Source organism: Passer domesticus, chromosome 17 (assembly GCF_036417665.1).
Source record: "Passer domesticus isolate bPasDom1 chromosome 17, bPasDom1.hap1, whole genome shotgun sequence".
Taxonomy (NCBI): domain Eukaryota; kingdom Metazoa; phylum Chordata; class Aves; order Passeriformes; family Passeridae; genus Passer; species Passer domesticus.
The window spans coordinates 11894992-11907948 of NC_087490.1; positions in this window are offsets into that span (position 1 = coordinate 11894992).

Below are 12957 nucleotides of genomic sequence, written 5' to 3' on the forward strand. Positions count from 1 at the left end.
CCTACTTTTCCTTTGCTTGGGTTTATAGTGAGAGGGTGACCTGGCTGCAGAAAGAAGATAAAACCCAAAGTGCAATTTACATCTGTAGGCAGAGATTTGGGCTGCAGCAGGGAGAGCTGGGAGATAAACAGCCCTGGGAACAGCTCAGAATGAATCTTGCAGCAGCATTTTTGTTTGCAGGCCTGTTTCTTGCAGTGTTTTAGTAGGATAAACCCCAAACTGCATCCCTCCATGTAAATAAAGGGATTTGTCATAAAGCTAACAGATCCTGCTCTCAAGTAGTTCCCCAGAATATGATGTGACAATGAGGTGCCTAAGAAAATAACTTTCCCACTGCCTGGGAAAAACCATTCCTAGGATGGTAACTTTCCAGCTGTGATCAATATGGACTTCAAGAGAGAACAGGGGCCTGAAAGACTCTGTGTATGGTCTGCACAAGGAGAACAAAGGCAACAAATAAAACCGAGGTATTTGTGAAAGCTCTGTGTCTTACCCCCCAATTATCAGCTTAAAGGTAAGTTCTTGGAATGGTTACAGCCAGCCAGTTGCTCTGTGGGAATCTCACACACATCTGGCAGACAAGGAGCTGTAAAGTGGTGCTTGCAGCCTTTGCCCACCCAGGAGATCATCCTGAGAGGTCCTTGGTGCACCCCCACACTCTTCAGGTGCTATTCTCTGGCTGCCCCAGTGCTGCAAAAGGTGACTGAGATTTTTTGTTCCAATGCTTTTACAGTTATATTGTGCCCAAAAGGTTGAAGCAGAGAAACATGAGCCTGTGGCCTCCAAAACCCTGGGGCTCCACCAGAGTTTTGCAGTTCATTTACACTGAGTCAGGATTTGCTGCCAGGTTTGAACCCCCACTGCCTCCCTCTGCTACCCTTCTGGACACACAGATTTCTCCTGCAATTTCCCCCGTCCTTTCCCATGGGCTCGTGAGAACAAAGAAGCTCATGTTTGACAATTACTCCACGCAGAATCATTAGGTGTGATCATAACAGTGATGGAAACCATCTACCTCATGGGTCAGTTCCACTTTCCTGGCCCAGCCTGCCACCTCCCTCTCTTGCTGACTGTGGCAAGTTGGGCAGAAAGCGACTGACAGTTTTTAAGAGCTGTATTCTCACAAAACCAAAGTTAGGATGGACAGAGAGCAAGCACGCTCATTTCATGAAGAAATACACTGACAGCTCTTCTCCCCTTGTGTCACTTCACACACTGCAGGGCAACTGCAACAGCACTGAACATGGGCTCATCCATCCAGGGGAAAACAAGGCTTCCTTCAAAGCCTCTTTATTTACTCCAGTCAGCTGTGCTGAGTGTATCGATTCAATCAGCTATTTCCTTAACCATAAAACCAGATGTGCGCCGTCACGGCCCATCTACGGGACTGAATCCATGCCATTTAGAAATGCAGAATCAAAATAAAAAAAATCCCAAGAAAGCTGAGATATGCTGATGTTTGGAGCTCTCAGTTTCCTAGGTAAATTGCTTTCTTTTGAGTCACATTTATTTTTGTTACCTCCAAAGAAATGCTGTTTTAGCCGCATTTCTTGGAAACAGTGTTGAGATCTAATGGTTTGTTACTGATGTGAATTCTCAGGGTGGAGAACTGAGGGAGTGTAGTATTATCTTTGCTTCTGGGTATCAGCAACTTCTGCAAGCAGTGTGGTGCAGTGCCTGCCATTCCTTGCTAAGGCAATTAATTACCTTGGTCCCCAATGAAGAGAACTGTTTGGCTTTAAAAGAAAAAAATCACTGGAGTCCTTTGGACTTAGTTTAGCTCTGGACATCTGGGTAGATGTGTGAATTAAGGAGGCCACATTGCTCAGTTTTCCTCTGTTTCTTCTCAGTCCATGTTCTGTTGTTTTCCTCTCTTATGGACACTGCAGCTGAGGCAGGACACTGCAGCAGTTCCTCCTTGCAAAGTCACCAAGGAAATGTGATTTGGCTTCGTTCTGCTTTGTCTACTGGGTACCAGGTCTCCAGGTCAACTATTCTCCAAGTGAGTCTAAGGAGTGAGGAGTGTGAGGAGTTATCCACCTGCTGGGTCTTTCCTTCAGCCCAAAGGATGCTGCAGGTGATGCAGGTGGGGTGCACACAGCCACATCCCACAGGCTGCAGATCCTGCCCTTGTGGGATGGAGACACAGGGTGTGCAAACATCTGCACAGGGGAGGCCATGGCCCAGCCGAGCCTGCAGCTAGAGAGAGGAGCCTTTGTGCAGGAACGGGCTGGGATTTGCTGCCTGGAGGGCTCTTTCAGCAATGCAGCTGTAATATGCTGCATGCCAGATTGTAGACATTCCTGGGGCAGCTTTCCAGAAATTGAATAAACTCAGGATATACGTACAAACCCAGCACACAGTGTGGGCTCTGCGAGGCCTGGAGGTACCATGGCATTGCCTTTGCACATGTACAGCCTGAAGGGATTTCTTCAAGCCCAGATACCCCCTTCACTTCCAGGATCCACATGTGCTGATCAATTCTTGCTCTGTACTGGAGAAATGTCATACCTCCCCAATGCACAAAGGCTCGTTCTCATTGCACTGTCCCTTGGCTGCCCGTGCAACATGACACAGCTCTGAAATACCACAAATATGAGCAGGGGGGCAATGGGAACATGAGACAGGGCTGTGCTACTCAGGGAAGCCTGCAGAGTGTCTGAGTTGGTCCATCCTGGGGTCCCAGTCACAAGGGTAGGAGTCACAAGTGATTCACTGCACAGGGAAGTGTTACTTTAGCAAATGAATGATTCAAATTCAGGAATTACTGAATAGCATTCAGGCAAGCCATATCCTAATGCCTACCTAATCAGCATCTGTCCTGTGACATTTAGTATTGCCTGGAAAAAAAAGAAAAAACAGAGGGGAAATATGGCAGCAGAGACAACAAACACTTAAGAAAGACAAAATGTAAATGCATCTCCAACAGCTGAGTACTCTCAGTCCCCAGGGAAATGTTCCTGCCCTGTAGATGTGGTTTCCTCTGGTGCAAGACACCTCAAAAGAGTCATGGGGTCTTTCTGTTCATACAATCATAATGCCTTTGTGTAATTGAGCACCACTAATTAAATCCAAAAGGAAGGGAATATTTTCCAAAAATGCCTTTGCTATTTTTCCTCCCCTTAAGAGAGTTTTCTGACATCTGAAGAGTGGAACTTTGTGTGGGCATGAGCACACACATAAATGAATTTAGAGATGGCTTTTGCCCCTGTCATAACTGTCATAGATGCAGAAATAAGTCAAGAGGAACAACAAACTCTGGAAAGTCAAACATTGGGTTTGAAAACAAGAAAATGTTGCATGTACTGTTCTGCTCCTGACCTGTACCTTACACTGTACTGTTTTGTGTGTTGTTCTTTGTCTTCCCCAGAGAAGACAGAAACCAGACCTTAAAACATTCACAATGGATTTTCAAATCAATAACATGTGAGACTTTGTCTAAAAGGTAAAGTTGTTGTAAAAATCAATGTCAGAGAGAGCGCTTTGCCAATTCAATTATACTTGTTCCTCTCAAACTGACACAAAAAAAAGGAAAAAAAAAAAAAAAAAGATGTGGGCTTATTTCAAGCCCAATAAATGTTCCTTGGACTAACATCCCAATTTTGCAAATATTCTCAGGGCTTCTTATGCCAGCTCCCCTCAAGGGGTCATAATTAACTCTAAATAGGGTTACCGTGTTTCAGAGTCAGTCTAATGTCAAGCAGTGTTTCTGCTTGTGTCCACAATTTTAAAATAATGTTGTATCCATTAAATAGCATGAAGGCTTCCCAGAAATGGGAACCATACGTCAAAATTTAAACACAAATAAGCGTGATTAGACATGGCAGCTGTCTACAAAATATTCAGCCATTTCACTGAGTTTTGGGCAAAATGTGAATGATTGTACCTATTCAAGTGCAGAACCAGAAAGGCTCCCATATTACCCTCAGCTTCTCAAGGCAAATTTCATTTTAAGATTGACCCCAAAGCAGAAGAAAACAGCAAGGATAAAGTATAAACAGCTGTGCCTTCTGCTGGCTTAGCTGGAGACTCCAAGGAGTTTGAGCTTCCCTCTCCCAAAGACATGTAGCCCACAGCACCCAGCCAGACTGAATCCAGGCCTTAGTTTATGTGGGAAGGGCTGAATGGAGCAGCAAAATCCCAAAGCACAGAATGTCCTGGTGTCCAGGTGAAATGTTTGTCCAGTCCTTGCCAAGCCTATCAATAATCTTCCCACAGCTGAAAGAAAATGACTGGGAAGTAAATGGCAACACCAGTTATTCACATGCAAAATCAAACTGTGAATGACCCTCTCTTCTCTTGTATGAGAGAAATATCCTATAAATATACACCAAATACAAAACCAGTTACAGAAACACCCTGGAAATCTGCACTTGGTTATCTTGAAACTAAAACACGCCAGGAATTTGGGTAAGTTTTTGCTTACAGACTATCATTACTGGCACTTGATCAGATGCAGATAAGTTAGGTTTCCAGCTTGGGAAGAGAATAATGCAAAAGGAATTGGAATAGATTAATTTCACATGTTCCATTTCAGGACAGGTAGGGGTTTTTTTAACCACTGAAGAAACATTAATATAAATCTGTGCTATACGAGCACTGAAATTTATAAGAAAGTTCTAAAACTTCCAGTCTGTGAGTTTTTGCAATAATTAGAAATGTGGTGTTTATTCAATTAAGTATGAAGTGAATAAGACTCAAAAGCTGTTGAGCACTTATTACGGTTTCTACAAATACTTGATTACATGCCTTGTTTGTCCCTCAACAGGCAAAGATGGATTTCAGTGGTTTCCAGAGGAGAGTATGAACAGCACAGGAGCATGTTTTGAAAGGATGTGGCTATTTGGAGTAATGTGAGAGCTTCTGAAGGAAAAACAGCTTTGCTTTTTGGAACAGATGTCAGAACCCACTGCAGGCCATAACAACTGCTACTGGCACAGCTAATCACACACCACTATGAATTTCTTCTCCAGATCGTCAGCTCAACTTAGACAGCAAAGAAAGAATATTAGGGCAAATGGAGAATGAAAAAACCTGCAAGGAATGGTTAGATATACAAAGTGAGGGGCGTGCCAAGATAACAAATCAGCGAAGAGGATGTGTGGCAGAAGATGGTGTTTGATAGGGGTGCATGCCAAGTCTCCTTACTCATAGATATCTCATAGAGAAGTTTGGGACCACCACTGCAAACCTTCTGCCTGGGGAAAAAAGATCCTGGAAAAGAGAGTATTGCAAAAAAGAAAACCAACCCAGAATCTAAGAACCAACCCATTTGTGATTGCTTCTCCCTGGAGGAATCACTTCAGGGAAATCCACATTCATTACTGCTGCCCTACAGCCTCTGACAGAGCCTCCCTCCAGCACCTCGTTTCCCCATGATGAAACTCCCATGTTAATACTCTTCTCACTGGGATACTGCAGACAACTGATGTTGGTGAAAAAATCTGGAATCTGCAAAAGAACACTTCTAGGAAATGGAATTATATCGCCAGGATTTATGATGAAAACCTCATTAGACAGAGAGCACTGCAGGACACAACCCTCAAAACATTCTCACCAAGCCTTCTTTTTTCCAAAGATCTCTGCTTATGCTGTAGAAGCAGTAAAATACTTTAAAAATACTGCATGGTCAATAAATAAAGCAATTGTTGAAGTACAGATCAATAGATCAGCTGGAAACGCTAAAAAGAAATAAAATCACGATGTTTTTAAGCTATTATCTCTTCTGTTGGAAAGGTACCATATCTGGTTATTTACTTAAAATATTGCTAGACAAGAGGGAAGAGATATTAAAACCCTTCCAGACATTAAAGTATTAGAACACAGTTTAGTTTTGTGAGGGAAGAAATGCACAATAGGAAGAGAATATCCTTGCAGTATCTTCTCACAAATTAACTGGCAGCTCTAAAGCAGCTGCCTTCCAAAAGCCTGGACTGATGTTACATCTGATCTCATGAAAATAGCCATAAAGTCTGACTTACCAAGATGACTCTGCTGGCTTTAAGCCTCAATGAATAACATAACCCTAAAAATAGAGTTTGAGTCTATAAAAATCAAAACAAAGTTTGATGTAGAGACAGTTTTGCAAGCAAAAATGAAAATATTGAATTCTCTATTAGGAAAACACATATAATAGACCAGCTTGGGGAAAATCTGTTGAGCACCATGAACTTTGTGGATATCAGTATGAAAGGCAAAGCTTTTTGAAGAATATAATCTCATTTTTATTGATTGTCAGAAAACTGAAATGTTCCTTCTACAAAGTGATGAAAAAATCCTTTTGAGACCTGGCTGTGGGTACTGGGATTCATGGACTCTTGTGACTTGTTTTAACTGAGCTGCTCCTGCATGGGGGGGATATTTCTATCCTCAGATATCCCTGCAAGCCAGACTATGCTGCTATTTCTATTTACAGATGGGGAATAAAGACAGACAAGAGTCAAGGGCCAGATTTCCAACTACACTTGTTTATGGAAATGGAAGGATTTCTTGAAACACAGCTCAAACATGCCTAGACAGGGCTTGATTTCCTTCCAGCCCACTCGGGTGGGAGGCTCCAAAATAGCATAAAATACAACACCTGAACATTATGATGAAAGGTCAGAACCATCTGTTGCAGAACCTGCTGGCTACTGTGATCCCAGTGGCTTTCCTGTGCTCATCCTCACTGTGAGAGTCTGGAATTCACGCTGGCCTTGAGACTGTGAGTGATGCAGCTTCTAAAATGCAACAGTGAGGATGCCATCAAGATCTGCTCCAGTCTGTTCAGATGTCAACAACCACACCACATGGGAAGGTGTCTTGAATGCCTAACAAATGGTTTCCATGAAGTTTTGGGGAGGAATCTAGCTTTTCATGAGGAGGACTTAATAGATCAGGGAGTTTCTTCCGAAGAACTCTGCCTCTACTATTTATGAAGCTTGATGAAACTTTTAGGCCTTCTCTTTATGACTTCTGAACTTCTTTAAAACCAGGACAACCCAGTGTTCCTCTCCTGGCAGTAACAATTCTCAGGGCCCTTAAGAGAGACTGTCCAGAGGTGCAACTACTTAGGGCAAATTCGAACTGTTCTTTAGCAGTACATTTCTCTCTTAGTTTATGTTGGAGCAAACTTGGGATAAGTCCAAGAGCTTCTTCAGTTATGCCATGGTGGTGTCTTAGATATAAACTTAGGATGTGCAGAGCATCCACGCTGGTTGTGTTCCTGTACAGCAGATGAGTGAGGCTGCAAGCTCCCAGCAGATGGGGGGAATTTGGGTGTACATTCTGCCAACAAAGTGAGCAGCCTTTAAACACACAGGGTTTCAAATGTGATGAAAAGTCCAGGTACCTCTAAAGCAGAAGAGAAGAATCTCTCTGTCTCTGTGAAGTCTCTTCCTTTCCAGTGGCTGTGCTGGCTGCTGAGGCCCAGCCAGAACGAAGGATGCTTTGCATGACTCCCAGTGTTTACTCCCACAGGAAGCAGAGTATCCTGTCTGGCTCTTGGAATGCTCACCACCTGACTCCGGCATGCTCCAGACAGTGAAGCCTTTTTACCCAACTGGAATGTGCTGCAGTTCAAATGCTGGGAATAAAATAAGCAGGATGGGCTGCTCTGCTGGCTGGGAGGTCAGGGCTCTGTTTGCTTAAGGGTTAGCATTGAACCCTTTCTGTCACAGCACCCTGTGGCTGTGCCTGTCGTGACTCACAAGGACTTCCAGGGAGCTGTGATCCTCCACACTGCAGCCCTTGGCCATCTGGGGTGGCTCCTAGAGAACAAGGCCAGGTCCAGATTACCAGAGGGAGTTAGGATCTGCCTCACTCTGTAAGGCAAGGTCTCCAAAAATGGTCCTTCCAAGAGACATTTCTGTGACTGGGTCATCAGTAAGGTCATCAGTAACAAAGAGCAATTCCCCCAGCCTTGCACTTGGTTCTGATGCATTTGGCAGCACACAGACTTTTCATTCTGGCAGACAAAATGCAGATTTAGTGGCTCGGGGTTGAAGTGAGAATTTAGAGTAGCAATAAAGTGAACATTTCTAATAAATGGAACAATTTACTAAGGTAGCAATCAACTCCTCACTACTGGCAACCTTTGACGCAGACTGGACTCTTTTCTCAAACATATTCAGTTCAAAGGACATTAATTTCAATTTGATTTTGATTACTACAGCCTGTATTATAAGGAGGATCAGAACTGATGCACTCATGGATTCCTCCTGTATATTTCTAGAATACTATGAATCATCCTAGAAGTGTGGGAAACCTTTGTACAGATATTAACCTTGAGATATTTGTTCCTAATTCTGCCCAACTGCCCCAAAATTTACTGCCTGATCAGAAGTAGTGCCTCCAAAGCCGATGGCTCATTGCTGAAGCCATGCAATTTTTCCTCCTTAACTCAATTTGCATTTTTTGAGTTGAATAAACTTAGGGAAAGTTCACAGGAACATGTGATCTCTAATTTCATACAATAACTCGCTGTAAACTCTCTGTCTGTGTTGATTCAGAAACGAAGAAACCCCCAAGATACATTTCTTAAAAACCAATTAAATACTCCTCTGAACAGCACACAAATGTACAATCTCAGGTTGCACATAACACAAAACCAGCCCAGCATTTTCTTCCTAATAAGCATAGCAATGTAAACACAACTACAGACATTGTTTTCTAATTAGAAGAATGTACCATGAGATGTTTACAGACCCCTATGGAAATGTACAGACATTTGGTTGCCTAGCAAATGAAGGAAATGGAAAAGTCTCTCAGCTGGGACACTCTTAATTAGGTTGGCAAAGGGAAAAATAAAAGGTCTAGAAGCAAAGAGAGGCAACAGTCCCATGCTGACCCAGGAAAGGCTAAGACAGTGCCAAGGAGAGGTACATAAAGGTGAATTTTCCAGTGTTTTTATTTGAATATTAGCTTACCATAACTCTGTGTGTGAGCAGTGAATTGGGGCTGCCTGTTGGAAGGGCTCAGTGGGAATGCTGACACATGGAAGCTGCTGTGTGGCCTTGTCTCCCTGGGACATGTTCTTGATGTTGATACTTGGCAGGGTCTGGGAGCTTCTCTCCTTCAGGGCAGGATGTTGCTGGGCAGACACTGCATTTATGGGAGACAGATCCACTGTAAGGCAGCATCTCCTGTTTGTGCTAAACAGCAGCAAGAGAGGCACATTTGACTTGTGGAAGTAAGACCAAAGGGATGTGCCACAGCACCTGAAAAATGGGTTTCCTGATGGCTGAGTAGCAAAATGCTTTGGCCAGCTGGATTTCCAAGGCTCCACTGTTCATGACTGTGGTCTGGGTCTCCAAAATCAGAACCTCCTGGAGGCCCAGCACAGCTGTGTCTGAGAACTGGAGCACCACAATCCTCCAACACTGCCTCTGCTGTGAGCCATGGAAAGCAAGTCCCTACACTGCTGGCTTTTGTGCTTCAATAAATAAAAGACTTGAAAAAGACAATTTTTACTGCCATCAGGGCTGGATCCAAAATAGAAACTTTGCAGTTTTGATTCTGTTGGTGTCACAAGGAAACTGTCCCCTTATGCACACAGCAAGCAGTTCAGCTTCCAAATTCTCACAACTTCATGCTGATGTTGGCTGCATCTTCTGGGAAAGTGAAAATAACAAAGCCCGGTGCAAAGAAACAATATGTTTTCCTTGGGGTAAATTTCCCACAAACAAATGTGGGAAAAGGTATCACGCACTTGCTTGTGAAAGAAACGAGTTTCTCAGGCATCCTCCCCCATTGTGGTATTGGTTACCACAGAAGAAACATTTTCTATCCCAACTCCTACCCATAGTTACATCAGACAGAGCTATGGCCAGACTGCACTTTCTTCATACAGCATTCCTTCTCCCTGGAAAAGCAGGAGGAAACCTGCAAGAGTCAATCCCACAGCACCACTGCAAGCATTTCCTGGCCTACTACCTTCTCCTTCCATGCTCCTACAGCAGGGTTTTACCTCAGAGTGCCTGGGTTTGGAAGGGTAAAGTTGCTTTGATGTAAAGATTACTCTAATTTACAGGAGCTCTTAGTACCATGTTACACAGCTTAACTACATACATGAATCCTGGATATAACTTGAAGAGAATTTGGTTTTAATCTGAACCCTTGAATTTTACATATGGGAGAAAGCCAATCAATTTCAGATTGTTTATTTATGATGGGGTGGTGGGAACGTAGGTGAAATTAACTCCATAATAATCAGCCAGATCTGCTTTTGGCCAAACAACTTCTACACCTAGAAAATTGTGTTTGCAGCATTTTTAATCCCTTTTAATCCCACTTTTATCCCACAGACACTTCAGATCAGCAGTTTTCAAGCCTCATGAATTTTATTTTCCAGTGAAAACATAATGCTTTAAACTGCAAATTTTAACTCGCAGATAATATCTTTCTTACCCCTTTGGACCCTCAGCAACAGCACATCACCCTCTATGATTCTGCAGAGCACAGGGTACAGCCACTGCCCAGAAAAACAGCTGTATTTGTGTCACTCATCCCCAGGATTTCTGCACAACTAGAAATTTTGCCTGGCTTTAACACACAGGAATAAAAGGTGTGGTGGAGCAGGGGGAAGGGATGTTTGCAATGGCTCAAATCTACAAAGATGGTTTCCAGCTGCATTTCACATATGATTTGGGGTTTGGATGAAGTTTTAACAGAATTTCTCCATGAATTATGCAAGAGGCTGCTGGAACGCTGCAAGTACACAGAGGCACAAAGAGATTTTTTAAAGCAGCCCTCAGACAACTCACTGCCATCTGACACACGAACCGAATCAAAACCCACTCCCAAAAGGCAGAGAGTCTTGGGCTGGGGAGGGAAAGGGAGGAGAGGACCCCAGTGCTGCGGGTGCCGGGGTGGGTGACCTGCTGCAGTACAGCACTAGATGGTGCTGTATTTTAGAAATAACTCTGCCTCGTGGGTCCCTTTATGTTGGATGCAGGCTCAAAGATGTGGCAAACACACACAGGCTCCTTTTGAGAAACGCTGTTGCTCTTTTCAAGGAAAGTATGGATTTTCCTTTCTGTCTGTTTATAGCACAGGAGTTAATAGAGACTATGAAATTGTAACTGGGGAGTTGCCAGTTAAACTCTCCAAGTGCTGCTGTTTCATTTGGGTGTGTGATGGGAACTTCAGAGCGCTGTAAAAGTGTCAGGAACAACACTGTGTCTGTGTTTACCTTTCCCTGACTTAGCCTCTTGCTCCTGCTTTAGGCTGGGGGCAGTCTCCAAAAGCCCAGCAGCAGAACTGCACACCCTCACCAGAAGCTCAGAGCATTCAATTCTTCCAGGCAAGCTCTGGCTGCACAGGAACATTGTCACCCTGGGAAAGTGGGTGGCACTGAGCATGGTGCCAGGAAAGTCTTCAGTGGTGTTTTAGAGAAGCATCCACCCTTGGGTTGTCACACTGCCACAGGCTGTACATGAGGAGCTGTGCTCCCCACTGGTGTCACTGCAGTAGAGCTCTTCAGAGGGAACAGGGAGGAAGCCACGGGCACCCAGGTGAAGTGGAGGAAAACAACTTTTAAATTAGTGGCCTAAAAAGTCATCTGTAGAAGAAGATGGGTGGCCTCCAGGGTTTACTCCTCCTGCTGTTTCTCACTGCACTTATGCTGGTCTGTGGTGCATTTCTGGAGATGTGGGCACACATTCAGAGCTGGCCCGTTACCCTCACTCCCAGAGACTCCAGCAGGCAGAGCAGGTGCTCAGCAGTTGGCTGAATCCAGCCTGGGCTGCAATGGGCAAAGCCTTCTATCAGCTCTCCCTGGGGTAGGAAGGGCTCAGAGACACCTGCTTATTCCAGTTGGCCATCCAAGGAAGCAGGCACTCTCTCTTCCCTCCTGCTTTGCTTCCAGGCGCAAGTGAGTTTGGTTTCCTGGCCACAAACAGGGCAGCCTGAGCCAGGAAAGGGTAATTAATGTCAGAAAAGATCAGGGACGCAGCACAGCGCAGCTCACTTGGCAGGAGCACAAAGCAGGGAGGGGGAGAGATGTCTTTTGGAGAGCCTGCAAGAAGCCAAAGCAGCCAAATGAGTTCTGCAGTGGCTGGGCCAGGTTGTTCACATGGCAGTCAGCCCCTTCAAGGGGTCATTTAACTTCCTCCATGGGGCATCAGCAGTCCAAACACAGCTTTTTGGTAGGGAAGGATGAGGCAGACATGGGTTTGCCTCTCCTCATAAGGTGTGGATGAAAGGACAAGGCAGCTTCAAAAGAAATATGAGCCTGTATGGAAGTCTGTAGGATGGAGGTTGGCACAACCAGCGTGTCTGCAGGGATGCTCAATGGCTGAGTGAGAACAGGCCCATTCCTGGCTGTGTGCCCAGCCTGTCCCATCACACAGCATGGCAAGGTTTAGCTTGGCAGCAGAGGTGGTGTCTAACTGCCAGAGCCTTGGAGGGAAGTCAGGAGCCAAGGAAGCACCGTTCCAATGGGCTAATGAACTCATGCTCAGGAGTTTTGGCTTTGCTAAGAGTCAGCGGTTAAACAGAGAAGGAAGATTTGTGATCACTGCTTCATACCCACCATTTTCAGGGGGCCTAAAAGGACGGGGTCTCCCACCTTAGGTAAAACCCAGGTGTTGTAGGATGTGCTGTTCTCCAATGCCAAAGCAAGTGTGGTACTAAATTAAATTAAGATGCCAAAATGCATCCTAGTGCTGTGGGAATTAGCACTCTACAGCACACTCCAGTGCTCTCAGTGGGAGTTGCCTCCTCTTATCCCCAAGTCCCTCTGGCATCTGTAATATGACAAAGGATGCCAATCCCAAGGACTATGTATAGACTGAAGCAGGCATAAGCAGAAAGAAAGAGGACACTGTCTGCAGCAGACAGCAGGGCAATAGAGTGTGTCATGTCATACCTGAGGATGCTATTTTGAGAGCTCAAGACAGGATGAAGGAAGTGGAGTTATTAAACTCACTGGGAAAAGGCATTGGAAGTGGCTGGCACCTGTCCCAGACTGGAGAGAGA